The 25,663-nt window shown below is 54.6% G+C and overlaps 59 non-coding genes across 59 annotated transcripts; 47 read left to right on the top strand and 12 right to left on the bottom strand.

Annotated features, from left to right (window-relative positions):
• Window positions 1-32: 32 nt before the first annotated feature.
• Window positions 33-104, bottom strand: Trnag-ucc. The gene has a single exon. It is a non-coding gene; the product is annotated as a tRNA-Gly (tRNA).
• Window positions 105-446: 342 nt separating this feature from the next.
• Trnag-gcc lies at window positions 447-517 on the top strand. The gene has a single exon. It is a non-coding gene; the product is annotated as a tRNA-Gly (tRNA).
• Window positions 518-898: 381 nt separating this feature from the next.
• Window positions 899-971, top strand: Trnam-cau. The gene has a single exon. It is a non-coding gene; the product is annotated as a tRNA-Met (tRNA).
• Window positions 972-1,276: 305 nt separating this feature from the next.
• Trnae-uuc lies at window positions 1,277-1,348 on the top strand. Its single transcript has one exon. It is a non-coding gene; the product is annotated as a tRNA-Glu (tRNA).
• Window positions 1,349-1,546: 198 nt separating this feature from the next.
• On the top strand, window positions 1,547-1,620 carry Trnai-aau. The gene has a single exon. It is a non-coding gene; the product is annotated as a tRNA-Ile (tRNA).
• Window positions 1,621-2,230: 610 nt separating this feature from the next.
• On the bottom strand, window positions 2,231-2,302 carry Trnag-ucc. The gene has a single exon. It is a non-coding gene; the product is annotated as a tRNA-Gly (tRNA).
• A 342-nt stretch (window positions 2,303-2,644) lies between these two features.
• On the top strand, window positions 2,645-2,715 carry Trnag-gcc. The gene has a single exon. It is a non-coding gene; the product is annotated as a tRNA-Gly (tRNA).
• Window positions 2,716-3,096: 381 nt separating this feature from the next.
• On the top strand, window positions 3,097-3,169 carry Trnam-cau. The gene has a single exon. It is a non-coding gene; the product is annotated as a tRNA-Met (tRNA).
• Window positions 3,170-3,474: 305 nt separating this feature from the next.
• On the top strand, window positions 3,475-3,546 carry Trnae-uuc. The gene has a single exon. It is a non-coding gene; the product is annotated as a tRNA-Glu (tRNA).
• A 198-nt stretch (window positions 3,547-3,744) lies between these two features.
• Trnai-aau lies at window positions 3,745-3,818 on the top strand. The gene has a single exon. It is a non-coding gene; the product is annotated as a tRNA-Ile (tRNA).
• Window positions 3,819-4,416: 598 nt separating this feature from the next.
• Window positions 4,417-4,488, bottom strand: Trnag-ucc. Its single transcript has one exon. It is a non-coding gene; the product is annotated as a tRNA-Gly (tRNA).
• A 342-nt stretch (window positions 4,489-4,830) lies between these two features.
• Trnag-gcc lies at window positions 4,831-4,901 on the top strand. The gene has a single exon. It is a non-coding gene; the product is annotated as a tRNA-Gly (tRNA).
• A 381-nt stretch (window positions 4,902-5,282) lies between these two features.
• On the top strand, window positions 5,283-5,355 carry Trnam-cau. Its single transcript has one exon. It is a non-coding gene; the product is annotated as a tRNA-Met (tRNA).
• A 305-nt stretch (window positions 5,356-5,660) lies between these two features.
• Window positions 5,661-5,732, top strand: Trnae-uuc. The gene has a single exon. It is a non-coding gene; the product is annotated as a tRNA-Glu (tRNA).
• Window positions 5,733-5,930: 198 nt separating this feature from the next.
• Window positions 5,931-6,004, top strand: Trnai-aau. Its single transcript has one exon. It is a non-coding gene; the product is annotated as a tRNA-Ile (tRNA).
• Window positions 6,005-6,614: 610 nt separating this feature from the next.
• Window positions 6,615-6,686, bottom strand: Trnag-ucc. Its single transcript has one exon. It is a non-coding gene; the product is annotated as a tRNA-Gly (tRNA).
• A 342-nt stretch (window positions 6,687-7,028) lies between these two features.
• Trnag-gcc lies at window positions 7,029-7,099 on the top strand. The gene has a single exon. It is a non-coding gene; the product is annotated as a tRNA-Gly (tRNA).
• Window positions 7,100-7,480: 381 nt separating this feature from the next.
• Window positions 7,481-7,553, top strand: Trnam-cau. Its single transcript has one exon. It is a non-coding gene; the product is annotated as a tRNA-Met (tRNA).
• Window positions 7,554-7,858: 305 nt separating this feature from the next.
• Trnae-uuc lies at window positions 7,859-7,930 on the top strand. Its single transcript has one exon. It is a non-coding gene; the product is annotated as a tRNA-Glu (tRNA).
• Window positions 7,931-8,128: 198 nt separating this feature from the next.
• Window positions 8,129-8,202, top strand: Trnai-aau. Its single transcript has one exon. It is a non-coding gene; the product is annotated as a tRNA-Ile (tRNA).
• Window positions 8,203-8,812: 610 nt separating this feature from the next.
• On the bottom strand, window positions 8,813-8,884 carry Trnag-ucc. The gene has a single exon. It is a non-coding gene; the product is annotated as a tRNA-Gly (tRNA).
• Window positions 8,885-9,226: 342 nt separating this feature from the next.
• Trnag-gcc lies at window positions 9,227-9,297 on the top strand. Its single transcript has one exon. It is a non-coding gene; the product is annotated as a tRNA-Gly (tRNA).
• Window positions 9,298-9,678: 381 nt separating this feature from the next.
• On the top strand, window positions 9,679-9,751 carry Trnam-cau. Its single transcript has one exon. It is a non-coding gene; the product is annotated as a tRNA-Met (tRNA).
• Window positions 9,752-10,056: 305 nt separating this feature from the next.
• Window positions 10,057-10,128, top strand: Trnae-uuc. The gene has a single exon. It is a non-coding gene; the product is annotated as a tRNA-Glu (tRNA).
• Window positions 10,129-10,326: 198 nt separating this feature from the next.
• Trnai-aau lies at window positions 10,327-10,400 on the top strand. The gene has a single exon. It is a non-coding gene; the product is annotated as a tRNA-Ile (tRNA).
• Window positions 10,401-11,010: 610 nt separating this feature from the next.
• Window positions 11,011-11,082, bottom strand: Trnag-ucc. Its single transcript has one exon. It is a non-coding gene; the product is annotated as a tRNA-Gly (tRNA).
• Window positions 11,083-11,424: 342 nt separating this feature from the next.
• Window positions 11,425-11,495, top strand: Trnag-gcc. The gene has a single exon. It is a non-coding gene; the product is annotated as a tRNA-Gly (tRNA).
• A 381-nt stretch (window positions 11,496-11,876) lies between these two features.
• Window positions 11,877-11,949, top strand: Trnam-cau. Its single transcript has one exon. It is a non-coding gene; the product is annotated as a tRNA-Met (tRNA).
• Window positions 11,950-12,254: 305 nt separating this feature from the next.
• Window positions 12,255-12,326, top strand: Trnae-uuc. Its single transcript has one exon. It is a non-coding gene; the product is annotated as a tRNA-Glu (tRNA).
• A 198-nt stretch (window positions 12,327-12,524) lies between these two features.
• Window positions 12,525-12,598, top strand: Trnai-aau. The gene has a single exon. It is a non-coding gene; the product is annotated as a tRNA-Ile (tRNA).
• A 610-nt stretch (window positions 12,599-13,208) lies between these two features.
• On the bottom strand, window positions 13,209-13,280 carry Trnag-ucc. Its single transcript has one exon. It is a non-coding gene; the product is annotated as a tRNA-Gly (tRNA).
• Window positions 13,281-13,622: 342 nt separating this feature from the next.
• On the top strand, window positions 13,623-13,693 carry Trnag-gcc. The gene has a single exon. It is a non-coding gene; the product is annotated as a tRNA-Gly (tRNA).
• A 381-nt stretch (window positions 13,694-14,074) lies between these two features.
• Window positions 14,075-14,147, top strand: Trnam-cau. Its single transcript has one exon. It is a non-coding gene; the product is annotated as a tRNA-Met (tRNA).
• A 305-nt stretch (window positions 14,148-14,452) lies between these two features.
• On the top strand, window positions 14,453-14,524 carry Trnae-uuc. Its single transcript has one exon. It is a non-coding gene; the product is annotated as a tRNA-Glu (tRNA).
• Window positions 14,525-14,722: 198 nt separating this feature from the next.
• On the top strand, window positions 14,723-14,796 carry Trnai-aau. The gene has a single exon. It is a non-coding gene; the product is annotated as a tRNA-Ile (tRNA).
• Window positions 14,797-15,406: 610 nt separating this feature from the next.
• On the bottom strand, window positions 15,407-15,478 carry Trnag-ucc. The gene has a single exon. It is a non-coding gene; the product is annotated as a tRNA-Gly (tRNA).
• Window positions 15,479-15,820: 342 nt separating this feature from the next.
• Trnag-gcc lies at window positions 15,821-15,891 on the top strand. The gene has a single exon. It is a non-coding gene; the product is annotated as a tRNA-Gly (tRNA).
• Window positions 15,892-16,272: 381 nt separating this feature from the next.
• Window positions 16,273-16,345, top strand: Trnam-cau. Its single transcript has one exon. It is a non-coding gene; the product is annotated as a tRNA-Met (tRNA).
• A 305-nt stretch (window positions 16,346-16,650) lies between these two features.
• Trnae-uuc lies at window positions 16,651-16,722 on the top strand. The gene has a single exon. It is a non-coding gene; the product is annotated as a tRNA-Glu (tRNA).
• Window positions 16,723-16,920: 198 nt separating this feature from the next.
• Trnai-aau lies at window positions 16,921-16,994 on the top strand. Its single transcript has one exon. It is a non-coding gene; the product is annotated as a tRNA-Ile (tRNA).
• Window positions 16,995-17,604: 610 nt separating this feature from the next.
• Window positions 17,605-17,676, bottom strand: Trnag-ucc. Its single transcript has one exon. It is a non-coding gene; the product is annotated as a tRNA-Gly (tRNA).
• A 342-nt stretch (window positions 17,677-18,018) lies between these two features.
• Window positions 18,019-18,089, top strand: Trnag-gcc. Its single transcript has one exon. It is a non-coding gene; the product is annotated as a tRNA-Gly (tRNA).
• A 381-nt stretch (window positions 18,090-18,470) lies between these two features.
• Trnam-cau lies at window positions 18,471-18,543 on the top strand. The gene has a single exon. It is a non-coding gene; the product is annotated as a tRNA-Met (tRNA).
• A 305-nt stretch (window positions 18,544-18,848) lies between these two features.
• On the top strand, window positions 18,849-18,920 carry Trnae-uuc. Its single transcript has one exon. It is a non-coding gene; the product is annotated as a tRNA-Glu (tRNA).
• A 198-nt stretch (window positions 18,921-19,118) lies between these two features.
• Window positions 19,119-19,192, top strand: Trnai-aau. The gene has a single exon. It is a non-coding gene; the product is annotated as a tRNA-Ile (tRNA).
• A 610-nt stretch (window positions 19,193-19,802) lies between these two features.
• On the bottom strand, window positions 19,803-19,874 carry Trnag-ucc. Its single transcript has one exon. It is a non-coding gene; the product is annotated as a tRNA-Gly (tRNA).
• A 342-nt stretch (window positions 19,875-20,216) lies between these two features.
• Trnag-gcc lies at window positions 20,217-20,287 on the top strand. The gene has a single exon. It is a non-coding gene; the product is annotated as a tRNA-Gly (tRNA).
• Window positions 20,288-20,668: 381 nt separating this feature from the next.
• On the top strand, window positions 20,669-20,741 carry Trnam-cau. The gene has a single exon. It is a non-coding gene; the product is annotated as a tRNA-Met (tRNA).
• Window positions 20,742-21,046: 305 nt separating this feature from the next.
• On the top strand, window positions 21,047-21,118 carry Trnae-uuc. The gene has a single exon. It is a non-coding gene; the product is annotated as a tRNA-Glu (tRNA).
• A 198-nt stretch (window positions 21,119-21,316) lies between these two features.
• On the top strand, window positions 21,317-21,390 carry Trnai-aau. The gene has a single exon. It is a non-coding gene; the product is annotated as a tRNA-Ile (tRNA).
• Window positions 21,391-22,000: 610 nt separating this feature from the next.
• On the bottom strand, window positions 22,001-22,072 carry Trnag-ucc. Its single transcript has one exon. It is a non-coding gene; the product is annotated as a tRNA-Gly (tRNA).
• A 342-nt stretch (window positions 22,073-22,414) lies between these two features.
• Window positions 22,415-22,485, top strand: Trnag-gcc. The gene has a single exon. It is a non-coding gene; the product is annotated as a tRNA-Gly (tRNA).
• A 381-nt stretch (window positions 22,486-22,866) lies between these two features.
• Window positions 22,867-22,939, top strand: Trnam-cau. Its single transcript has one exon. It is a non-coding gene; the product is annotated as a tRNA-Met (tRNA).
• Window positions 22,940-23,244: 305 nt separating this feature from the next.
• On the top strand, window positions 23,245-23,316 carry Trnae-uuc. Its single transcript has one exon. It is a non-coding gene; the product is annotated as a tRNA-Glu (tRNA).
• A 198-nt stretch (window positions 23,317-23,514) lies between these two features.
• Trnai-aau lies at window positions 23,515-23,588 on the top strand. The gene has a single exon. It is a non-coding gene; the product is annotated as a tRNA-Ile (tRNA).
• Window positions 23,589-24,198: 610 nt separating this feature from the next.
• On the bottom strand, window positions 24,199-24,270 carry Trnag-ucc. Its single transcript has one exon. It is a non-coding gene; the product is annotated as a tRNA-Gly (tRNA).
• A 342-nt stretch (window positions 24,271-24,612) lies between these two features.
• Trnag-gcc lies at window positions 24,613-24,683 on the top strand. Its single transcript has one exon. It is a non-coding gene; the product is annotated as a tRNA-Gly (tRNA).
• A 381-nt stretch (window positions 24,684-25,064) lies between these two features.
• Trnam-cau lies at window positions 25,065-25,137 on the top strand. The gene has a single exon. It is a non-coding gene; the product is annotated as a tRNA-Met (tRNA).
• Window positions 25,138-25,442: 305 nt separating this feature from the next.
• On the top strand, window positions 25,443-25,514 carry Trnae-uuc. The gene has a single exon. It is a non-coding gene; the product is annotated as a tRNA-Glu (tRNA).
• Window positions 25,515-25,663: the final 149 nt, after the last annotated feature.

Genomic DNA, 25,663 nt, shown 5'->3' with positions numbered 1-25,663 from the left:
AAAAGTACTCATACGCGAAATTAAAAGCCTGCTGCGGTGGCCGGGAATCGAACCCGGATCAACTGCTTGGAAGGCAACTATGCTGACCATTACACCGCCACCGCACAAGCGAGCGCCGCGCGTCCGCGCTGTGTCGGCTTCCCGCCAGTCGGCAGCGGCCGAAGGTGATCGTACCTGGCAGGCGCATTTCGAGGCAGGCTAGGGGAGCACATCCAGACGCATTCGGACAGCGTATCCGCGCACATTTCGCATCCTTTGGCAAGAGTTGGGCGCCGGCGACGCAAGAGTACGCAGAGGACCGCGTTCTGGCGGCATTTTTAAGCAGTGCAGTGCAGGATTCAGCGTCTGCAGCATCTTTCCCACAGAATGCTACGGCGCTTGACGGCAGTCCCACTTTCCCTTGAGACATCTGCTCGGGAAGCAGCGTCAAGTTACCGCTGGCCCCAGCATCGGTGGTTCAGTGGTAGAATGCTCGCCTGCCACGCGGGCGGCCCGGGTTCGATTCCCGGCCGATGCATCATTTTGCTTTTCCCGCGATGATGCTGCCGCGTCGCTTGAGCGCTTGAGATGCACGATCCACAAGAATGTGTAGCTGGATTTCCCTTGAGAAGGACCGAGAACGCAGCACTCGCGGGTCCCCACTAGGACGCTCGCATCATGTTCTACAGACTAGCGTCGGCCTGGCCTCACAAGTTGCTGGGTCCGGGTGCCTCCGAGGCTCTGAACTTTAACGACAAGGAGTGCTGCCTATCGTTGCAACAGCTGCAGCAGCACCGCAATCAACTGGGCCGGCAGTGCACGTGTAGCAACAGAACACGTTATCCAGGAAGTACAGTGTCTCTACGTCTAATATTGGGTACGGTATTTACCCAGTTTCCAGGACAAGCGGTGCACCCGTGCCTCGGTAGCGCAGTAGGCAGCGCGTAAGTCTCATAATCTTAAGGTCGTGAGTTCGATCCTCACCCGGGGCATTTAATTTTCTGTGACTGATGGTGGTGCTGTTGCTAGGGCGCCAACGTATTTCTTGTTTGTTATCCACAACGTTTCAACGCTTCAGCGGGAAAATGTTTACTTCCTGTTATTGCTACTTACAGCTTCCCTTTTCCTCTTCTCCCAGCAGAGCATGAAGCCAAAAGCATTGCTCTGCGACGTTTGAGGTGCGCGCCTTGCCAGTCAGTATGTGCAAAGATGCTCGCAAAGAGAGAGGGGCGCCGACGCGGCACTCGACACGAAATGCGACAAGCGACCGTACGAACGGTCGAACGAAACGTCCACATCCGGTGTGGTCTAGTGGCTAGGATACCTGGCTTTCACCCAGGAGGCCCGGGTTCGATTCCCGGTACCGGAACGGAATTTTTTCCACACGAATCGTGGCAAGTTTGAGCTGTCCGAGCAGCCGTTTGCCGTCCTGCTCGCAATATAGCTACTGTTTCGTGACCGTCAGCAGAATATAGACTAGGGAAGCAGACACACGACGACCATAGAAATGGTGTATGGCTTCATGCCACCTGTTTCCAGCGTAGGGCTGAGCAACTGCATCTGCCGAGGCCCGTTAGCTCAGTTGGTTAGAGCGTCGTGCTAATAACGCGAAGGTCGTGGGTTCGATCCCCCCACGGGCCACTACTCTTTTACTACTACGAAAAGGCAGCGCCGATTTCAGCTGGCGAGTGTGATGACCAAAAGATCATCACCCTGCGTGGAAGTTGACAGAGGATCCGAACCCGACTCGTCGGGAAGCGCTACAGCATTCACTCGGCAATGGCCATAATATCTTGAATACACTGGTTCTCAACCGATAAAGAGAAAATGAAAGAAAATGTCCGATTGCCGATGCGTAACAACTTTGGCCCTTGTCAGTACTTGGGCGGGTGAGCGCATGGGAACACAGGGCACTATTTGCACTTTTACTTCCTATTTTTGTTTCTCCTTTGTTTTCGGAGCTACAGCCCGATTCGGTCAGGGAGACGCCACCGTGAAATGAAGGGGGCGTGCTGTGTGTCCATCGCCTCGCCTCTCCTTACCTCTCTCAGTCGTTTCTCGTGCTTGTCGTTTTGATAAAGGCCGATTTGAGAGCGTCAGCTCTCGCGTCAGCTGAGCAAAGTCGAGACAAGTCGAGACACGAGATAAGTCGAGACACACTAAGGGCTGGTATGCAGCGAGTAAGAGCGCGAAAAAACAATAATTTAAGAGCGCGTGGCAAAAGTACTCATACGCGAAACTAAAAGCCTGCTGCGGTGGCCGGGAATCGAACCCGGATCAACTGCTTGGAAGGCAACTATGCTGACCATTACACCACCACCGCACAAGCGAGCGCCGCGCGTCCGCGCTGTGTCGGCTTCCCGCCAGTCGGCAGCGGCCGAAGGTGATCGTACCTGGCAGGCGCATTTCGAGGCAGGCTAGGGGAGCACATCCAGACGCATTCGGACAGCGTATCCGCGCACATTTCGCATCCTTTGGCAAGAGTTGGGCGCCGGCGACGCAAGAGTACGCAGAGGACCGCGTTCTGGCGGCATTTTTAAGCAGTGCAGTGCAGGATTCAGCGTCTGCAGCATCTTTCCCACAGAATGCTACGGCGCTTGACGGCAGTCCCACTTTCCCTTGAGACATCTGCTCGGGAAGCAGCGTCAAGTTACCGCTGGCCCCAGCATCGGTGGTTCAGTGGTAGAATGCTCGCCTGCCACGCGGGCGGCCCGGGTTCGATTCCCGGCCGATGCATCATTTTGCTTTTCCCGCGATGATGCTGCCGCGTCGCTTGAGCGCTTGAGATGCACGATCCACAAGAATGTGTAGCTGGATTTCCCTTGAGAAGGACCGAGAACGCAGCACTCGCGGGTCCCCACTAGGACGCTCGCATCATGTTCTACAGACTAGCGTCGGCCTGGCCTCACAAGTTGCTGGGTCCGGGTGCCTCCGAGGCTCTGAACTTTAACGACAAGGAGTGCTGCCTATCGTTGCAACAGCTGCAGCAGCACCGCAATCAACTGGGCCGGCAGTGCACGTGTAGCAACAGAACACGTTATCCAGGAAGTACAGTGACTCTACGTCTAATATTGGGTACGGTATTTACCCAGTTTCCAGGACAAGCGGTGCACCCGTGCCTCGGTAGCGCAGTAGGCAGCGCGTAAGTCTCATAATCTTAAGGTCGTGAGTTCGATCCTCACCCGGGGCATTTAATTTTCTGTGACTGATGGTGGTGCTGTTGCTAGGGCGCCAACGTATTTCTTGTTTGTTATCCACAACGTTTCAACGCTTCAGCGGGAAAATGTTTACTTCCTGTTATTGCTACTTACAGCTTCCCTTTTCCTCTTCTCCCAGCAGAGCATGAAGCCAAAAGCATTGCTCTGCGACGTTTGAGGTGCGCGCCTTGCCAGTCAGTATGTGCAAAGATGCTCGCAAAGAGAGAGGGGCGCCGACGCGGCACTCGACACGAAATGCGACAAGCGACCGTACGAACGGTCGAACGAAACGTCCACATCCGGTGTGGTCTAGTGGCTAGGATACCTGGCTTTCACCCAGGAGGCCCGGGTTCGAGTCCCGGTACCGGAACGGAATTTTTTCCACACGAATCGTGGCAAGTTTGAGCTGTCCGAGCAGCCGTTTGCCGTCCTGCTCGCAATATAGCTACTGTTTCGTGACCGTCAGCAGAATATAGACTAGGGAAGCAGACACACGACGACCATAGAAATGGTGTATGGCTTCATGCCACCTGTTTCCAGCGTAGGGCTGAGCAACTGCATCTGCCGAGGCCCGTTAGCTCAGTTGGTTAGAGCGTCGTGCTAATAACGCGAAGGTCGTGGGTTCGATCCCCCCACGGGCCACTACTCTTTTACTACTACGAAAAGGCAGCGCCGATTTCAGCTGGCGAGTGTGATGACCAAAAGATCATCACCCTGCGTGGAAGTTGACAGAGGATCCGAACCCGACTCGTCGGGAAGCGCTACAGCATTCACTCGGCAATGGCCATAATATCTTGAATACACTGGTTCTCAACCGATAAAGAGAAAATGAAAGAAAATGTCCGATTGCCGATGCGTAACAACTTTGGCCCTTGTCAGTACTTGGGCGGGTGAGCGCATGGGAACACAGGGCACTATTTGCACTTTTACTTCCTATTTTTGTTTCTCCTTTGTTTTCGGAGCTACAGCCCGATTCGGTCAGGGAGACGCCACCGTGAAATGAAGGGGGCGTGCTGTGTGTCCATCGCCTCGCCTCTCCTTACCTCTCTCAGTCGTTTCTCGTGCTTGTCGTTTTGATAAAGGCCGATTTGAGAGCGTCAGCTGAGCAAAGTCGAGACAAGTCGAGACACGAGACAAGTCGAGACACACTAAGGGCTGGTATGCAGCGAGTAAGAGCGCGAAAAAACAATAATTTAAGAGCGCGTGGCAAAAGTACTCATACGCGAAATTAAAAGCCTGCTGCGGTGGCCGGGAATCGAACCCGGATCAACTGCTTGGAAGGCAACTATGCTGACCATTACACCACCACCGCACAAGCGAGCGCCGCGCGTCCGCGCTGTGTCGGCTTCCCGCCAGTCGGCAGCGGCCGAAGGTGATCGTACCTGGCAGGCGCATTTCGAGGCAGGCTAGGGGAGCACATCCAGACGCATTCGGACAGCGTATCCGCGCACATTTCGCATCCTTTGGCAAGAGTTGGGCGCCGGCGACGCAAGAGTACGCAGAGGACCGCGTTCTGGCGGCATTTTTAAGCAGTGCAGTGCAGGATTCAGCGTCTGCAGCATCTTTCCCACAGAATGCTACGGCGCTTGACGGCAGTCCCACTTTCCCTTGAGACATCTGCTCGGGAAGCAGCGTCAAGTTACCGCTGGCCCCAGCATCGGTGGTTCAGTGGTAGAATGCTCGCCTGCCACGCGGGCGGCCCGGGTTCGATTCCCGGCCGATGCATCATTTTGCTTTTCCCGCGATGATGCTGCCGCGTCGCTTGAGCGCTTGAGATGCACGATCCACAAGAATGTGTAGCTGGATTTCCCTTGAGAAGGACCGAGAACGCAGCACTCGCGGGTCCCCACTAGGACGCTCGCATCATGTTCTACAGACTAGCGTCGGCCTGGCCTCACAAGTTGCTGGGTCCGGGTGCCTCCGAGGCTCTGAACTTTAACGACAAGGAGTGCTGCCTATCGTTGCAACAGCTGCAGCAGCACCGCAATCAACTGGGCCGGCAGTGCACGTGTAGCAACAGAACACGTTATCCAGGAAGTACAGTGTCTCTACGTCTAATATTGGGTACGGTATTTACCCAGTTTCCAGGACAAGCGGTGCACCCGTGCCTCGGTAGCGCAGTAGGCAGCGCGTAAGTCTCATAATCTTAAGGTCGTGAGTTCGATCCTCACCCGGGGCATTTAATTTTCTGTGACTGATGGTGGTGCTGTTGCTAGGGCGCCAACGTATTTCTTGTTTGTTATCCACAACGTTTCAACGCTTCAGCGGGAAAATGTTTACTTCCTGTTATTGCTACTTACAGCTTCCCTTTTCCTCTTCTCCCAGCAGAGCATGAAGCCAAAAGCATTGCTCTGCGACGTTTGAGGTGCGCGCCTTGCCAGTCAGTATGTGCAAAGATGCTCGCAAAGAGAGAGGGGCGCCGACGCGGCACTCGACACGAAATGCGACAAGCGACCGTACGAACGGTCGAACGAAACGTCCACATCCGGTGTGGTCTAGTGGCTAGGATACCTGGCTTTCACCCAGGAGGCCCGGGTTCGATTCCCGGTACCGGAACGGAATTTTTTCCACACGAATCGTGGCAAGTTTGAGCTGTCCGAGCAGCCGTTTGCCGTCCTGCTCGCAATATAGCTACTGTTTCGTGACCGTCAGCAGAATATAGACTAGGGAAGCAGACACACGACGACCATAGAAATGGTGTATGGCTTCATGCCACCTGTTTCCAGCGTAGGGCTGAGCAACTGCATCTGCCGACGCCCGTTAGCTCAGTTGGTTAGAGCGTCGTGCTAATAACGCGAAGGTCGTGGGTTCGATCCCCCCACGGGCCACTACTCTTTTACTACTACGAAAAGGCAGCGCCGATTTCAGCTGGCGAGTGTGATGACCAAAAGATCATCACCCTGCGTGGAAGTTGACAGAGGATCCGAACCCGACTCGTCGGGAAGCGCTACAGCATTCACTCGGCAATGGCCATAATATCTTGAATACACTGGTTCTCAACCGATAAAGAGAAAATGAAAGAAAATGTCCGATTGCCGATGCGTAACAACTTTGGCCCTTGTCAGTACTTGGGCGGGTGAGCGCATGGGAACACAGGGCACTATTTGCACTTTTACTTCCTATTTTTGTTTCTCCTTTGTTTTCGGAGCTACAGCCCGATTCGGTCAGGGAGACGCCACCGTGAAATGAAGGGGGCGTGCTGTGTGTCCATCGCCTCGCCTCTCCTTACCTCTCTCAGTCGTTTCTCGTGCTTGTCGTTTTGATAAAGGCCGATTTGAGAGCGTCAGCTCTCGCGTCAGCTGAGCAAAGTCGAGACAAGTCGAGACACGAGACAAGTCGAGACACACTAAGGGCTGGTATGCAGCGAGTAAGAGCGCGAAAAAACAATAATTTAAGAGCGCGTGGCAAAAGTACTCATACGCGAAATTAAAAGCCTGCTGCGGTGGCCGGGAATCGAACCCGGATCAACTGCTTGGAAGGCAACTATGCTGACCATTACACCACCACCGCACAAGCGAGCGCCGCGCGTCCGCGCTGTGTCGGCTTCCCGCCAGTCGGCAGCGGCCGAAGGTGATCGTACCTGGCAGGCGCATTTCGAGGCAGGCTAGGGGAGCACATCCAGACGCATTCGGACAGCGTATCCGCGCACATTTCGCATCCTTTGGCAAGAGTTGGGCGCCGGCGACGCAAGAGTACGCAGAGGACCGCGTTCTGGCGGCATTTTTAAGCAGTGCAGTGCAGGATTCAGCGTCTGCAGCATCTTTCCCACAGAATGCTACGGCGCTTGACGGCAGTCCCACTTTCCCTTGAGACATCTGCTCGGGAAGCAGCGTCAAGTTACCGCTGGCCCCAGCATCGGTGGTTCAGTGGTAGAATGCTCGCCTGCCACGCGGGCGGCCCGGGTTCGATTCCCGGCCGATGCATCATTTTGCTTTTCCCGCGATGATGCTGCCGCGTCGCTTGAGCGCTTGAGATGCACGATCCACAAGAATGTGTAGCTGGATTTCCCTTGAGAAGGACCGAGAACGCAGCACTCGCGGGTCCCCACTAGGACGCTCGCATCATGTTCTACAGACTAGCGTCGGCCTGGCCTCACAAGTTGCTGGGTCCGGGTGCCTCCGAGGCTCTGAACTTTAACGACAAGGAGTGCTGCCTATCGTTGCAACAGCTGCAGCAGCACCGCAATCAACTGGGCCGGCAGTGCACGTGTAGCAACAGAACACGTTATCCAGGAAGTACAGTGTCTCTACGTCTAATATTGGGTACGGTATTTACCCAGTTTCCAGGACAAGCGGTGCACCCGTGCCTCGGTAGCGCAGTAGGCAGCGCGTAAGTCTCATAATCTTAAGGTCGTGAGTTCGATCCTCACCCGGGGCATTTAATTTTCTGTGACTGATGGTGGTGCTGTTGCTAGGGCGCCAACGTATTTCTTGTTTGTTATCCACAACGTTTCAACGCTTCAGCGGGAAAATGTTTACTTCCTGTTATTGCTACTTACAGCTTCCCTTTTCCTCTTCTCCCAGCAGAGCATGAAGCCAAAAGCATTGCTCTGCGACGTTTGAGGTGCGCGCCTTGCCAGTCAGTATGTGCAAAGATGCTCGCAAAGAGAGAGGGGCGCCGACGCGGCACTCGACACGAAATGCGACAAGCGACCGTACGAACGGTCGAACGAAACGTCCACATCCGGTGTGGTCTAGTGGCTAGGATACCTGGCTTTCACCCAGGAGGCCCGGGTTCGATTCCCGGTACCGGAACGGAATTTTTTCCACACGAATCGTGGCAAGTTTGAGCTGTCCGAGCAGCCGTTTGCCGTCCTGCTCGCAATATAGCTACTGTTTCGTGACCGTCAGCAGAATATAGACTAGGGAAGCAGACACACGACGACCATAGAAATGGTGTATGGCTTCATGCCACCTGTTTCCAGCGTAGGGCTGAGCAACTGCATCTGCCGACGCCCGTTAGCTCAGTTGGTTAGAGCGTCGTGCTAATAACGCGAAGGTCGTGGGTTCGATCCCCCCACGGGCCACTACTCTTTTACTACTACGAAAAGGCAGCGCCGATTTCAGCTGGCGAGTGTGATGACCAAAAGATCATCACCCTGCGTGGAAGTTGACAGAGGATCCGAACCCGACTCGTCGGGAAGCGCTACAGCATTCACTCGGCAATGGCCATAATATCTTGAATACACTGGTTCTCAACCGATAAAGAGAAAATGAAAGAAAATGTCCGATTGCCGATGCGTAACAACTTTGGCCCTTGTCAGTACTTGGGCGGGTGAGCGCATGGGAACACAGGGCACTATTTGCACTTTTACTTCCTATTTTTGTTTCTCCTTTGTTTTCGGAGCTACAGCCCGATTCGGTCAGGGAGACGCCACCGTGAAATGAAGGGGGCGTGCTGTGTGTCCATCGCCTCGCCTCTCCTTACCTCTCTCAGTCGTTTCTCGTGCTTGTCGTTTTGATAAAGGCCGATTTGAGAGCGTCAGCTCTCGCGTCAGCTGAGCAAAGTCGAGACAAGTCGAGACACGAGACAAGTCGAGACACACTAAGGGCTGGTATGCAGCGAGTAAGAGCGCGAAAAAACAATAATTTAAGAGCGCGTGGCAAAAGTACTCATACGCGAAATTAAAAGCATGCTGCGGTGGCCGGGAATCGAACCCGGATCAACTGCTTGGAAGGCAACTATGCTGACCATTACACCACCACCGCACAAGCGAGCGCCGCGCGTCCGCGCTGTGTCGGCTTCCCGCCAGTCGGCAGCGGCCGAAGGTGATCGTACCTGGCAGGCGCATTTCGAGGCAGGCTAGGGGAGCACATCCAGACGCATTCGGACAGCGTATCCGCGCACATTTCGCATCCTTTGGCAAGAGTTGGGCGCCGGCGACGCAAGAGTACGCAGAGGACCGCGTTCTGGCGGCATTTTTAAGCAGTGCAGTGCAGGATTCAGCGTCTGCAGCATCTTTCCCACAGAATGCTACGGCGCTTGACGGCAGTCCCACTTTCCCTTGAGACATCTGCTCGGGAAGCAGCGTCAAGTTACCGCTGGACCCAGCATCGGTGGTTCAGTGGTAGAATGCTCGCCTGCCACGCGGGCGGCCCGGGTTCGATTCCCGGCCGATGCATCATTTTGCTTTTCCCGCGATGATGCTGCCGCGTCGCTTGAGCGCTTGAGATGCACGATCCACAAGAATGTGTAGCTGGATTTCCCTTGAGAAGGACCGAGAACGCAGCACTCGCGGGTCCCCACTAGGACGCTCGCATCATGTTCTACAGACTAGCGTCGGCCTGGCCTCACAAGTTGCTGGGTCCGGGTGCCTCCGAGGCTCTGAACTTTAACGACAAGGAGTGCTGCCTATCGTTGCAACAGCTGCAGCAGCACCGCAATCAACTGGGCCGGCAGTGCACGTGTAGCAACAGAACACGTTATCCAGGAAGTACAGTGTCTCTACGTCTAATATTGGGTACGGTATTTACCCAGTTTCCAGGACAAGCGGTGCACCCGTGCCTCGGTAGCGCAGTAGGCAGCGCGTAAGTCTCATAATCTTAAGGTCGTGAGTTCGATCCTCACCCGGGGCATTTAATTTTCTGTGACTGATGGTGGTGCTGTTGCTAGGGCGCCAACGTATTTCTTGTTTGTTATCCACAACGTTTCAACGCTTCAGCGGGAAAATGTTTACTTCCTGTTATTGCTACTTACAGCTTCCCTTTTCCTCTTCTCCCAGCAGAGCATGAAGCCAAAAGCATTGCTCTGCGACGTTTGAGGTGCGCGCCTTGCCAGTCAGTATGTGCAAAGATGCTCGCAAAGAGAGAGGGGCGCCGACGCGGCACTCGACACGAAATGCGACAAGCGACCGTACGAACGGTCGAACGAAACGTCCACATCCGGTGTGGTCTAGTGGCTAGGATACCTGGCTTTCACCCAGGAGGCCCGGGTTCGATTCCCGGTACCGGAACGGAATTTTTTCCACACGAATCGTGGCAAGTTTGAGCTGTCCGAGCAGCCGTTTGCCGTCCTGCTCGCAATATAGCTACTGTTTCGTGACCGTCAGCAGAATATAGACTAGGGAAGCAGACACACGACGACCATAGAAATGGTGTATGGCTTCATGCCACCTGTTTCCAGCGTAGGGCTGAGCAACTGCATCTGCCGAGGCCCGTTAGCTCAGTTGGTTAGAGCGTCGTGCTAATAACGCGAAGGTCGTGGGTTCGATCCCCCCACGGGCCACTACTCTTTTACTACTACGAAAAGGCAGCGCCGATTTCAGCTGGCGAGTGTGATGACCAAAAGATCATCACCCTGCGTGGAAGTTGACAGAGGATCCGAACCCGACTCGTCGGGAAGCGCTACAGCATTCACTCGGCAATGGCCATAATATCTTGAATACACTGGTTCTCAACCGATAAAGAGAAAATGAAAGAAAATGTCCGATTGCCGATGCGTAACAACTTTGGCCCTTGTCAGTACTTGGGCGGGTGAGCGCATGGGAACACAGGGCACTATTTGCACTTTTACTTCCTATTTTTGTTTCTCCTTTGTTTTCGGAGCTACAGCCCGATTCGGTCAGGGAGACGCCACCGTGAAATGAAGGGGGCGTGCTGTGTGTCCATCGCCTCGCCTCTCCTTACCTCTCTCAGTCGTTTCTCGTGCTTGTCGTTTTGATAAAGGCCGATTTGAGAGCGTCAGCTCTCGCGTCAGCTGAGCAAAGTCGAGACAAGTCGAGACACGAGACAAGTCGAGACACACTAAGGGCTGGTATGCAGCGAGTAAGAGCGCGAAAAAACAATAATTTAAGAGCGCGTGGCAAAAGTACTCATACGCGAAATTAAAAGCCTGCTGCGGTGGCCGGGAATCGAACCCGGATCAACTGCTTGGAAGGCAACTATGCTGACCATTACACCACCACCGCACAAGCGAGCGCCGCGCGTCCGCGCTGTGTCGGCTTCCCGCCAGTCGGCAGCGGCCGAAGGTGATCGTACCTGGCAGGCGCATTTCGAGGCAGGCTAGGGGAGCACATCCAGACGCATTCGGACAGCGTATCCGCGCACATTTCGCATCCTTTGGCAAGAGTTGGGCGCCGGCGACGCAAGAGTACGCAGAGGACCGCGTTCTGGCGGCATTTTTAAGCAGTGCAGTGCAGGATTCAGCGTCTGCAGCATCTTTCCCACAGAATGCTACGGCGCTTGACGGCAGTCCCACTTTCCCTTGAGACATCTGCTCGGGAAGCAGCGTCAAGTTACCGCTGGACCCAGCATCGGTGGTTCAGTGGTAGAATGCTCGCCTGCCACGCGGGCGGCCCGGGTTCGATTCCCGGCCGATGCATCATTTTGCTTTTCCCGCGATGATGCTGCCGCGTCGCTTGAGCGCTTGAGATGCACGATCCACAAGAATGTGTAGCTGGATTTCCCTTGAGAAGGACCGAGAACGCAGCACTCGCGGGTCCCCACTAGGACGCTCGCATCATGTTCTACAGACTAGCGTCGGCCTGGCCTCACAAGTTGCTGGGTCCGGGTGCCTCCGAGGCTCTGAACTTTAACGACAAGGAGTGCTGCCTATCGTTGCAACAGCTGCAGCAGCACCGCAATCAACTGGGCCGGCAGTGCACGTGTAGCAACAGAACACGTTATCCAGGAAGTACAGTGTCTCTACGTCTAATATTGGGTACGGTATTTACCCAGTTTCCAGGACAAGCGGTGCACCCGTGCCTCGGTAGCGCAGTAGGCAGCGCGTAAGTCTCATAATCTTAAGGTCGTGAGTTCGATCCTCACCCGGGGCATTTAATTTTCTGTGACTGATGGTGGTGCTGTTGCTAGGGCGCCAACGTATTTCTTGTTTGTTATCCACAACGTTTCAACGCTTCAGCGGGAAAATGTTTACTTCCTGTTATTGCTACTTACAGCTTCCCTTTTCCTCTTCTCCCAGCAGAGCATGAAGCCAAAAGCATTGCTCTGCGACGTTTGAGGTGCGCGCCTTGCCAGTCAGTATGTGCAAAGATGCTCGCAAAGAGAGAGGGGCGCCGACGCGGCACTCGACACGAAATGCGACAAGCGACCGTACGAACGGTCGAACGAAACGTCCACATCCGGTGTGGTCTAGTGGCTAGGATACCTGGCTTTCACCCAGGAGGCCCGGGTTCGATTCCCGGTACCGGAACGGAATTTTTTCCACACGAATCGTGGCAAGTTTGAGCTGTCCGAGCAGCCGTTTGCCGTCCTGCTCGCAATATAGCTACTGTTTCGTGACCGTCAGCAGAATATAGACTAGGGAAGCAGACACACGACGACCATAGAAATGGTGTATGGCTTCATGCCACCTGTTTCCAGCGTAGGGCTGAGCAACTGCATCTGCCGAGGCCCGTTAGCTCAGTTGGTTAGAGCGTCGTGCTAATAACGCGAAGGTCGTGGGTTCGATCCCCCCACGGGCCACTACTCTTTTACTACTACGAAAAGGCAGCGCCGATTTCAGCTGGCGAGTGTGATGACCAAAAGATCATCACCCTGCGTGGAAGTTGACAGAGGATCCGAACCCGACTCGTCGGGAAGCGCTACAGCATTCACTCGGCAATGGCCATAATATCTTGAATACACTGGTTCTCAACCGATAAAGAGAAAATGAAAGAAAATGTCCGATTGCCGATGCGTAACAACTTTGGCCCTTGTCAGTACTTGGGCGGGTGAGCGCATGGGAACACAGGGCACTATTTGCACTTTTACTTCCTATTTTTGTTTCTCCTTTGTTTTCGGAGCTACAGCCCGATTCGGTCAGGGAGACGCCACCGTGAAATGAAGGGGGCGTGCTGTGTGTCCATCGCCTCGCCTCTCCTTACCTCTCTCAGTCGTTTCTCGTGCTTGTCGTTTTGATAAAGGCCGATTTGAGAGCGTCAGCTCTCGCGTCAGCTGAGCAAAGTCGAGACAAGTCGAGACACGAGACAAGTCGAGACACACTAAGGGCTGGTATGCAGCGAGTAAGAGCGCGAAAAAACAATAATTTAAGAGCGCGTGGCAAAAGTACTCATACGCGAAATTAAAAGCCTGCTGCGGTGGCCGGGAATCGAACCCGGATCAACTGCTTGGAAGGCAACTATGCTGACCATTACACCACCACCGCACAAGCGAGCGCCGCGCGTCCGCGCTGTGTCGGCTTCCCGCCAGTCGGCAGCGGCCGAAGGTGATCGTACCTGGCAGGCGCATTTCGAGGCAGGCTAGGGGAGCACATCCAGACGCATTCGGACAGCGTATCCGCGCACATTTCGCATCCTTTGGCAAGAGTTGGGCGCCGGCGACGCAAGAGTACGCAGAGGACCGCGTTCTGGCGGCATTTTTAAGCAGTGCAGTGCAGGATTCAGCGTCTGCAGCATCTTTCCCACAGAATGCTACGGCGCTTGACGGCAGTCCCACTTTCCCTTGAGACATCTGCTCGGGAAGCAGCGTCAAGTTACCGCTGGACCCAGCATCGGTGGTTCAGTGGTAGAATGCTCGCCTGCCACGCGGGCGGCCCGGGTTCGATTCCCGGCCGATGCATCATTTTGCTTTTCCCGCGATGATGCTGCCGCGTCGCTTGAGCGCTTGAGATGCACGATCCACAAGAATGTGTAGCTGGATTTCCCTTGAGAAGGACCGAGAACGCAGCACTCGCGGGTCCCCACTAGGACGCTCGCATCATGTTCTACAGACTAGCGTCGGCCTGGCCTCACAAGTTGCTGGGTCCGGGTGCCTCCGAGGCTCTGAACTTTAACGACAAGGAGTGCTGCCTATCGTTGCAACAGCTGCAGCAGCACCGCAATCAACTGGGCCGGCAGTGCACGTGTAGCAACAGAACACGTTATCCAGGAAGTACAGTGTCTCTACGTCTAATATTGGGTACGGTATTTACCCAGTTTCCAGGACAAGCGGTGCACCCGTGCCTCGGTAGCGCAGTAGGCAGCGCGTAAGTCTCATAATCTTAAGGTCGTGAGTTCGATCCTCACCCGGGGCATTTAATTTTCTGTGACTGATGGTGGTGCTGTTGCTAGGGCGCCAACGTATTTCTTGTTTGTTATCCACAACGTTTCAACGCTTCAGCGGGAAAATGTTTACTTCCTGTTATTGCTACTTACAGCTTCCCTTTTCCTCTTCTCCCAGCAGAGCATGAAGCCAAAAGCATTGCTCTGCGACGTTTGAGGTGCGCGCCTTGCCAGTCAGTATGTGCAAAGATGCTCGCAAAGAGAGAGGGGCGCCGACGCGGCACTCGACACGAAATGCGACAAGCGACCGTACGAACGGTCGAACGAAACGTCCACATCCGGTGTGGTCTAGTGGCTAGGATACCTGGCTTTCACCCAGGAGGCCCGGGTTCGATTCCCGGTACCGGAACGGAATTTTTTCCACACGAATCGTGGCAAGTTTGAGCTGTCCGAGCAGCCGTTTGCCGTCCTGCTCGCAATATAGCTACTGTTTCGTGACCGTCAGCAGAATATAGACTAGGGAAGCAGACACACGACGACCATAGAAATGGTGTATGGCTTCATGCCACCTGTTTCCAGCGTAGGGCTGAGCAACTGCATCTGCCGAGGCCCGTTAGCTCAGTTGGTTAGAGCGTCGTGCTAATAACGCGAAGGTCGTGGGTTCGATCCCCCCACGGGCCACTACTCTTTTACTACTACGAAAAGGCAGCGCCGATTTCAGCTGGCGAGTGTGATGACCAAAAGATCATCACCCTGCGTGGAAGTTGACAGAGGATCCGAACCCGACTCGTCGGGAAGCGCTACAGCATTCACTCGGCAATGGCCATAATATCTTGAATACACTGGTTCTCAACCGATAAAGAGAAAATGAAAGAAAATGTCCGATTGCCGATGCGTAACAACTTTGGCCCTTGTCAGTACTTGGGCGGGTGAGCGCATGGGAACACAGGGCACTATTTGCACTTTTACTTCCTATTTTTGTTTCTCCTTTGTTTTCGGAGCTACAGCCCGATTCGGTCAGGGAGACGCCACCGTGAAATGAAGGGGGCGTGCTGTGTGTCCATCGCCTCGCCTCTCCTTACCTCTCTCAGTCGTTTCTCGTGCTTGTCGTTTTGATAAAGGCCGATTTGAGAGCGTCAGCTCTCGCGTCAGCTGAGCAAAGTCGAGACAAGTCGAGACACGAGACAAGTCGAGACACACTAAGGGCTGGTATGCAGCGAGTAAGAGCGCGAAAAAACAATAATTTAAGAGCGCGTGGCAAAAGTACTCATACGCGAAATTAAAAGCCTGCTGCGGTGGCCGGGAATCGAACCCGGATCAACTGCTTGGAAGGCAACTATGCTGACCATTACACCACCACCGCACAAGCGAGCGCCGCGCGTCCGCGCTGTGTCGGCTTCCCGCCAGTCGGCAGCGGCCGAAGGTGATCGTACCTGGCAGGCGCATTTCGAGGCAGGCTAGGGGAGCACATCCAGACGCATTCGGACAGCGTATCCGCGCACATTTCGCATCCTTTGGCAAGAGTTGGGCGCCGGCGACGCAAGAGTACGCAGAGGACCGCGTTCTGGCGGCATTTTTAAGCAGTGCAGTGCAGGATTCAGCGTCTGCAGCATCTTTCCCACAGAATGCTACGGCGCTTGACGGCAGTCCCACTTTCCCTTGAGACATCTGCTCGGGAAGCAGCGTCAAGTTACCGCTGGCCCCAGCATCGGTGGTTCAGTGGTAGAATGCTCGCCTGCCACGCGGGCGGCCCGGGTTCGATTCCCGGCCGATGCATCATTTTGCTTTTCCCGCGATGATGCTGCCGCGTCGCTTGAGCGCTTGAGATGCACGATCCACAAGAATGTGTAGCTGGATTTCCCTTGAGAAGGACCGAGAACGCAGCACTCGCGGGTCCCCACTAGGACGCTCGCATCATGTTCTACAGACTAGCGTCGGCCTGGCCTCACAAGTTGCTGGGTCCGGGTGCCTCCGAGGCTCTGAACTTTAACGACAAGGAGTGCTGCCTATCGTTGCAACAGCTGCAGCAGCACCGCAATCAACTGGGCCGGCAGTGCACGTGTAGCAACAGAACACGTTATCCAGGAAGTACAGTGTCTCTACGTCTAATATTGGGTACGGTATTTACCCAGTTTCCAGGACAAGCGGTGCACCCGTGCCTCGGTAGCGCAGTAGGCAGCGCGTAAGTCTCATAATCTTAAGGTCGTGAGTTCGATCCTCACCCGGGGCATTTAATTTTCTGTGACTGATGGTGGTGCTGTTGCTAGGGCGCCAACGTATTTCTTGTTTGTTATCCACAACGTTTCAACGCTTCAGCGGGAAAATGTTTACTTCCTGTTATTGCTACTTACAGCTTCCCTTTTCCTCTTCTCCCAGCAGAGCATGAAGCCAAAAGCATTGCTCTGCGACGTTTGAGGTGCGCGCCTTGCCAGTCAGTATGTGCAAAGATGCTCGCAAAGAGAGAGGGGCGCCGACGCGGCACTCGACACGAAATGCGACAAGCGACCGTACGAACGGTCGAACGAAACGTCCACATCCGGTGTGGTCTAGTGGCTAGGATACCTGGCTTTCACCCAGGAGGCCCGGGTTCGATTCCCGGTACCGGAACGGAATTTTTTCCACACGAATCGTGGCAAGTTTGAGCTGTCCGAGCAGCCGTTTGCCGTCCTGCTCGCAATATAGCTACTGTTTCGTGACCGTCAGCAGAATATAGACTAGGGAAGCAGACACACGACGACCATAGAAATGGTGTATGGCTTCATGCCACCTGTTTCCAGCGTAGGGCTGAGCAACTGCATCTGCCGACGCCCGTTAGCTCAGTTGGTTAGAGCGTCGTGCTAATAACGCGAAGGTCGTGGGTTCGATCCCCCCACGGGCCACTACTCTTTTACTACTACGAAAAGGCAGCGCCGATTTCAGCTGGCGAGTGTGATGACCAAAAGATCATCACCCTGCGTGGAAGTTGACAGAGGATCCGAACCCGACTCGTCGGGAAGCGCTACAGCATTCACTCGGCAATGGCCATAATATCTTGAATACACTGGTTCTCAACCGATAAAGAGAAAATGAAAGAAAATGTCCGATTGCCGATGCGTAACAACTTTGGCCCTTGTCAGTACTTGGGCGGGTGAGCGCATGGGAACACAGGGCACTATTTGCACTTTTACTTCCTATTTTTGTTTCTCCTTTGTTTTCGGAGCTACAGCCCGATTCGGTCAGGGAGACGCCACCGTGAAATGAAGGGGGCGTGCTGTGTGTCCATCGCCTCGCCTCTCCTTACCTCTCTCAGTCGTTTCTCGTGCTTGTCGTTTTGATAAAGGCCGATTTGAGAGCGTCAGCTCTCGCGTCAGCTGAGCAAAGTCGAGACAAGTCGAGACACGAGACAAGTCGAGACACACTAAGGGCTGGTATGCAGCGAGTAAGAGCGCGAAAAAACAATAATTTAAGAGCGCGTGGCAAAAGTACTCATACGCGAAATTAAAAGCATGCTGCGGTGGCCGGGAATCGAACCCGGATCAACTGCTTGGAAGGCAACTATGCTGACCATTACACCACCACCGCACAAGCGAGCGCCGCGCGTCCGCGCTGTGTCGGCTTCCCGCCAGTCGGCAGCGGCCGAAGGTGATCGTACCTGGCAGGCGCATTTCGAGGCAGGCTAGGGGAGCACATCCAGACGCATTCGGACAGCGTATCCGCGCACATTTCGCATCCTTTGGCAAGAGTTGGGCGCCGGCGACGCAAGAGTACGCAGAGGACCGCGTTCTGGCGGCATTTTTAAGCAGTGCAGTGCAGGATTCAGCGTCTGCAGCATCTTTCCCACAGAATGCTACGGCGCTTGACGGCAGTCCCACTTTCCCTTGAGACATCTGCTCGGGAAGCAGCGTCAAGTTACCGCTGGACCCAGCATCGGTGGTTCAGTGGTAGAATGCTCGCCTGCCACGCGGGCGGCCCGGGTTCGATTCCCGGCCGATGCATCATTTTGCTTTTCCCGCGATGATGCTGCCGCGTCGCTTGAGCGCTTGAGATGCACGATCCACAAGAATGTGTAGCTGGATTTCCCTTGAGAAGGACCGAGAACGCAGCACTCGCGGGTCCCCACTAGGACGCTCGCATCATGTTCTACAGACTAGCGTCGGCCTGGCCTCACAAGTTGCTGGGTCCGGGTGCCTCCGAGGCTCTGAACTTTAACGACAAGGAGTGCTGCCTATCGTTGCAACAGCTGCAGCAGCACCGCAATCAACTGGGCCGGCAGTGCACGTGTAGCAACAGAACACGTTATCCAGGAAGTACAGTGTCTCTACGTCTAATATTGGGTACGGTATTTACCCAGTTTCCAGGACAAGCGGTGCACCCGTGCCTCGGTAGCGCAGTAGGCAGCGCGTAAGTCTCATAATCTTAAGGTCGTGAGTTCGATCCTCACCCGGGGCATTTAATTTTCTGTGACTGATGGTGGTGCTGTTGCTAGGGCGCCAACGTATTTCTTGTTTGTTATCCACAACGTTTCAACGCTTCAGCGGGAAAATGTTTACTTCCTGTTATTGCTACTTACAGCTTCCCTTTTCCTCTTCTCCCAGCAGAGCATGAAGCCAAAAGCATTGCTCTGCGACGTTTGAGGTGCGCGCCTTGCCAGTCAGTATGTGCAAAGATGCTCGCAAAGAGAGAGGGGCGCCGACGCGGCACTCGACACGAAATGCGACAAGCGACCGTACGAACGGTCGAACGAAACGTCCACATCCGGTGTGGTCTAGTGGCTAGGATACCTGGCTTTCACCCAGGAGGCCCGGGTTCGATTCCCGGTACCGGAACGGAATTTTTTCCACACGAATCGTGGCAAGTTTGAGCTGTCCGAGCAGCCGTTTGCCGTCCTGCTCGCAATATAGCTACTGTTTCGTGACCGTCAGCAGAATATAGACTAGGGAAGCAGACACACGACGACCATAGAAATGGTGTATGGCTTCATGCCACCTGTTTCCAGCGTAGGGCTGAGCAACTGCATCTGCCGAGGCCCGTTAGCTCAGTTGGTTAGAGCGTCGTGCTAATAACGCGAAGGTCGTGGGTTCGATCCCCCCACGGGCCACTACTCTTTTACTACTACGAAAAGGCAGCGCCGATTTCAGCTGGCGAGTGTGATGACCAAAAGATCATCACCCTGCGTGGAAGTTGACAGAGGATCCGAACCCGACTCGTCGGGAAGCGCTACAGCATTCACTCGGCAATGGCCATAATATCTTGAATACACTGGTTCTCAACCGATAAAGAGAAAATGAAAGAAAATGTCCGATTGCCGATGCGTAACAACTTTGGCCCTTGTCAGTACTTGGGCGGGTGAGCGCATGGGAACACAGGGCACTATTTGCACTTTTACTTCCTATTTTTGTTTCTCCTTTGTTTTCGGAGCTACAGCCCGATTCGGTCAGGGAGACGCCACCGTGAAATGAAGGGGGCGTGCTGTGTGTCCATCGCCTCGCCTCTCCTTACCTCTCTCAGTCGTTTCTCGTGCTTGTCGTTTTGATAAAGGCCGATTTGAGAGCGTCAGCTCTCGCGTCAGCTGAGCAAAGTCGAGACAAGTCGAGACACGAGACAAGTCGAGACACACTAAGGGCTGGTATGCAGCGAGTAAGAGCGCGAAAAAACAATAATTTAAGAGCGCGTGGCAAAAGTACTCATACGCGAAATTAAAAGCCTGCTGCGGTGGCCGGGAATCGAACCCGGATCAACTGCTTGGAAGGCAACTATGCTGACCATTACACCACCACCGCACAAGCGAGCGCCGCGCGTCCGCGCTGTGTCGGCTTCCCGCCAGTCGGCAGCGGCCGAAGGTGATCGTACCTGGCAGGCGCATTTCGAGGCAGGCTAGGGGAGCACATCCAGACGCATTCGGACAGCGTATCCGCGCACATTTCGCATCCTTTGGCAAGAGTTGGGCGCCGGCGACGCAAGAGTACGCAGAGGACCGCGTTCTGGCGGCATTTTTAAGCAGTGCAGTGCAGGATTCAGCGTCTGCAGCATCTTTCCCACAGAATGCTACGGCGCTTGACGGCAGTCCCACTTTCCCTTGAGACATCTGCTCGGGAAGCAGCGTCAAGTTACCGCTGGACCCAGCATCGGTGGTTCAGTGGTAGAATGCTCGCCTGCCACGCGGGCGGCCCGGGTTCGATTCCCGGCCGATGCATCATTTTGCTTTTCCCGCGATGATGCTGCCGCGTCGCTTGAGCGCTTGAGATGCACGATCCACAAGAATGTGTAGCTGGATTTCCCTTGAGAAGGACCGAGAACGCAGCACTCGCGGGTCCCCACTAGGACGCTCGCATCATGTTCTACAGACTAGCGTCGGCCTGGCCTCACAAGTTGCTGGGTCCGGGTGCCTCCGAGGCTCTGAACTTTAACGACAAGGAGTGCTGCCTATCGTTGCAACAGCTGCAGCAGCACCGCAATCAACTGGGCCGGCAGTGCACGTGTAGCAACAGAACACGTTATCCAGGAAGTACAGTGTCTCTACGTCTAATATTGGGTACGGTATTTACCCAGTTTCCAGGACAAGCGGTGCACCCGTGCCTCGGTAGCGCAGTAGGCAGCGCGTAAGTCTCATAATCTTAAGGTCGTGAGTTCGATCCTCACCCGGGGCATTTAATTTTCTGTGACTGATGGTGGTGCTGTTGCTAGGGCGCCAACGTATTTCTTGTTTGTTATCCACAACGTTTCAACGCTTCAGCGGGAAAATGTTTACTTCCTGTTATTGCTACTTACAGCTTCCCTTTTCCTCTTCTCCCAGCAGAGCATGAAGCCAAAAGCATTGCTCTGCGACGTTTGAGGTGCGCGCCTTGCCAGTCAGTATGTGCAAAGATGCTCGCAAAGAGAGAGGGGCGCCGACGCGGCACTCGACACGAAATGCGACAAGCGACCGTACGAACGGTCGAACGAAACGTCCACATCCGGTGTGGTCTAGTGGCTAGGATACCTGGCTTTCACCCAGGAGGCCCGGGTTCGATTCCCGGTACCGGAACGGAATTTTTTCCACACGAATCGTGGCAAGTTTGAGCTGTCCGAGCAGCCGTTTGCCGTCCTGCTCGCAATATAGCTACTGTTTCGTGACCGTCAGCAGAATATAGACTAGGGAAGCAGACACACGACGACCATAGAAATGGTGTATGGCTTCATGCCACCTGTTTCCAGCGTAGGGCTGAGCAACTGCATCTGCCGAGGCCCGTTAGCTCAGTTGGTTAGAGCGTCGTGCTAATAACGCGAAGGTCGTGGGTTCGATCCCCCCACGGGCCACTACTCTTTTACTACTACGAAAAGGCAGCGCCGATTTCAGCTGGCGAGTGTGATGACCAAAAGATCATCACCCTGCGTGGAAGTTGACAGAGGATCCGAACCCGACTCGTCGGGAAGCGCTACAGCATTCACTCGGCAATGGCCATAATATCTTGAATACACTGGTTCTCAACCGATAAAGAGAAAATGAAAGAAAATGTCCGATTGCCGATGCGTAACAACTTTGGCCCTTGTCAGTACTTGGGCGGGTGAGCGCATGGGAACACAGGGCACTATTTGCACTTTTACTTCCTATTTTTGTTTCTCCTTTGTTTTCGGAGCTACAGCCCGATTCGGTCAGGGAGACGCCACCGTGAAATGAAGGGGGCGTGCTGTGTGTCCATCGCCTCGCCTCTCCTTACCTCTCTCAGTCGTTTCTCGTGCTTGTCGTTTTGATAAAGGCCGATTTGAGAGCGTCAGCTCTCGCGTCAGCTGAGCAAAGTCGAGACAAGTCGAGACACGAGACAAGTCGAGACACACTAAGGGCTGGTATGCAGCGAGTAAGAGCGCGAAAAAACAATAATTTAAGAGCGCGTGGCAAAAGTACTCATACGCGAAATTAAAAGCCTGCTGCGGTGGCCGGGAATCGAACCCGGATCAACTGCTTGGAAGGCAACTATGCTGACCATTACACCACCACCGCACAAGCGAGCGCCGCGCGTCCGCGCTGTGTCGGCTTCCCGCCAGTCGGCAGCGGCCGAAGGTGATCGTACCTGGCAGGCGCATTTCGAGGCAGGCTAGGGGAGCACATCCAGACGCATTCGGACAGCGTATCCGCGCACATTTCGCATCCTTTGGCAAGAGTTGGGCGCCGGCGACGCAAGAGTACGCAGAGGACCGCGTTCTGGCGGCATTTTTAAGCAGTGCAGTGCAGGATTCAGCGTCTGCAGCATCTTTCCCACAGAATGCTACGGCGCTTGACGGCAGTCCCACTTTCCCTTGAGACATCTGCTCGGGAAGCAGCGTCAAGTTACCGCTGGACCCAGCATCGGTGGTTCAGTGGTAGAATGCTCGCCTGCCACGCGGGCGGCCCGGGTTCGATTCCCGGCCGATGCATCATTTTGCTTTTCCCGCGATGATGCTGCCGCGTCGCTTGAGCGCTTGAGATGCACGATCCACAAGAATGTGTAGCTGGATTTCCCTTGAGAAGGACCGAGAACGCAGCACTCGCGGGTCCCCACTAGGACGCTCGCATCATGTTCTACAGACTAGCGTCGGCCTGGCCTCACAAGTTGCTGGGTCCGGGTGCCTCCGAGGCTCTGAACTTTAACGACAAGGAGTGCTGCCTATCGTTGCAACAGCTGCAGCAGCACCGCAATCAACTGGGCCGGCAGTGCACGTGTAGCAACAGAACACGTTATCCAGGAAGTACAGTGTCTCTACGTCTAATATTGGGTACGGTATTTACCCAGTTTCCAGGACAAGCGGTGCACCCGTGCCTCGGTAGCGCAGTAGGCAGCGCGTAAGTCTCATAATCTTAAGGTCGTGAGTTCGATCCTCACCCGGGGCATTTAATTTTCTGTGACTGATGGTGGTGCTGTTGCTAGGGCGCCAACGTATTTCTTGTTTGTTATCCACAACGTTTCAACGCTTCAGCGGGAAAATGTTTACTTCCTGTTATTGCTACTTACAGCTTCCCTTTTCCTCTTCTCCCAGCAGAGCATGAAGCCAAAAGCATTGCTCTGCGACGTTTGAGGTGCGCGCCTTGCCAGTCAGTATGTGCAAAGATGCTCGCAAAGAGAGAGGGGCGCCGACGCGGCACTCGACACGAAATGCGACAAGCGACCGTACGAACGGTCGAACGAAACGTCCACATCCGGTGTGGTCTAGTGGCTAGGATACCTGGCTTTCACCCAGGAGGCCCGGGTTCGATTCCCGGTACCGGAACGGAATTTTTTCCACACGAATCGTGGCAAGTTTGAGCTGTCCGAGCAGCCGTTTGCCGTCCTGCTCGCAATATAGCTACTGTTTCGTGACCGTCAGCAGAATATAGACTAGGGAAGCAGACACACGACGACCATAGAAATGGTGTATGGCTTCATGCCACCTGTTTCCAGCGTAGGGCTGAGCAACTGCATCTGCCGAGGCCCGTTAGCTCAGTTGGTTAGAGCGTCGTGCTAATAACGCGAAGGTCGTGGGTTCGATCCCCCCACGGGCCACTACTCTTTTACTACTACGAAAAGGCAGCGCCGATTTCAGCTGGCGAGTGTGATGACCAAAAGATCATCACCCTGCGTGGAAGTTGACAGAGGATCCGAACCCGACTCGTCGGGAAGCGCTACAGCATTCACTCGGCAATGGCCATAATATCTTGAATACACTGGTTCTCAACCGATAAAGAGAAAATGAAAGAAAATGTCCGATTGCCGATGCGTAACAACTTTGGCCCTTGTCAGTACTTGGGCGGGTGAGCGCATGGGAACACAGGGCACTATTTGCACTTTTACTTCCTATTTTTGTTTCTCCTTTGTTTTCGGAGCTACAGCCCGATTCGGTCAGGGAGACGCCACCGTGAAATGAAGGGGGCGTGCTGTGTGTCCATCGCCTCGCCTCTCCTTACCTCTCTCAGTCGTTTCTCGTGCTTGTCGTTTTGATAAAGGCCGATTTGAGAGCGTCAGCTCTCGCGTCAGCTGAGCAAAGTCGAGACAAGTCGAGACACGAGACAAGTCGAGACACACTAAGGGCTGGTATGCAGCGAGTAAGAGCGCGAAAAAACAATAATTTAAGAGCGCGTGGCAAAAGTACTCATACGCGAAATTAAAAGCCTGCTGCGGTGGCCGGGAATCGAACCCGGATCAACTGCTTGGAAGGCAACTATGCTGACCATTACACCACCACCGCACAAGCGAGCGCCGCGCGTCCGCGCTGTGTCGGCTTCCCGCCAGTCGGCAGCGGCCGAAGGTGATCGTACCTGGCAGGCGCATTTCGAGGCAGGCTAGGGGAGCACATCCAGACGCATTCGGACAGCGTATCCGCGCACATTTCGCATCCTTTGGCAAGAGTTGGGCGCCGGCGACGCAAGAGTACGCAGAGGACCGCGTTCTGGCGGCATTTTTAAGCAGTGCAGTGCAGGATTCAGCGTCTGCAGCATCTTTCCCACAGAATGCTACGGCGCTTGACGGCAGTCCCACTTTCCCTTGAGACATCTGCTCGGGAAGCAGCGTCAAGTTACCGCTGGCCCCAGCATCGGTGGTTCAGTGGTAGAATGCTCGCCTGCCACGCGGGCGGCCCGGGTTCGATTCCCGGCCGATGCATCATTTTGCTTTTCCCGCGATGATGCTGCCGCGTCGCTTGAGCGCTTGAGATGCACGATCCACAAGAATGTGTAGCTGGATTTCCCTTGAGAAGGACCGAGAACGCAGCACTCGCGGGTCCCCACTAGGACGCTCGCATCATGTTCTACAGACTAGCGTCGGCCTGGCCTCACAAGTTGCTGGGTCCGGGTGCCTCCGAGGCTCTGAACTTTAACGACAAGGAGTGCTGCCTATCGTTGCAACAGCTGCAGCAGCACCGCAATCAACTGGGCCGGCAGTGCACGTGTAGCAACAGAACACGTTATCCAGGAAGTACAGTGTCTCTACGTCTAATATTGGGTACGGTATTTACCCAGTTTCCAGGACAAGCGGTGCACCCGTGCCTCGGTAGCGCAGTAGGCAGCGCGTAAGTCTCATAATCTTAAGGTCGTGAGTTCGATCCTCACCCGGGGCATTTAATTTTCTGTGACTGATGGTGGTGCTGTTGCTAGGGCGCCAACGTATTTCTTGTTTGTTATCCACAACGTTTCAACGCTTCAGCGGGAAAATGTTTACTTCCTGTTATTGCTACTTACAGCTTCCCTTTTCCTCTTCTCCCAGCAGAGCATGAAGCCAAAAGCATTGCTCTGCGACGTTTGAGGTGCGCGCCTTGCCAGTCAGTATGTGCAAAGATGCTCGCAAAGAGAGAGGGGCGCCGACGCGGCACTCGACACGAAATGCGACAAGCGACCGTACGAACGGTCGAACGAAACGTCCACATCCGGTGTGGTCTAGTGGCTAGGATACCTGGCTTTCACCCAGGAGGCCCGGGTTCGATTCCCGGTACCGGAACGGAATTTTTTCCACACGAATCGTGGCAAGTTTGAGCTGTCCGAGCAGCCGTTTGCCGTCCTGCTCGCAATATAGCTACTGTTTCGTGACCGTCAGCAGAATATAGACTAGGGAAGCAGACACACGACGACCATAGAAATGGTGTATGG

This window comes from Schistocerca americana, chromosome 2 (genome assembly GCF_021461395.2).
Source record: "Schistocerca americana isolate TAMUIC-IGC-003095 chromosome 2, iqSchAmer2.1, whole genome shotgun sequence".
Lineage (NCBI taxonomy): Eukaryota > Metazoa > Arthropoda > Insecta > Orthoptera > Acrididae > Schistocerca > Schistocerca americana.
Note: the sequence above shows the minus strand (reverse complement) of the source record. Positions and strands in the feature narration are given on the sequence as shown.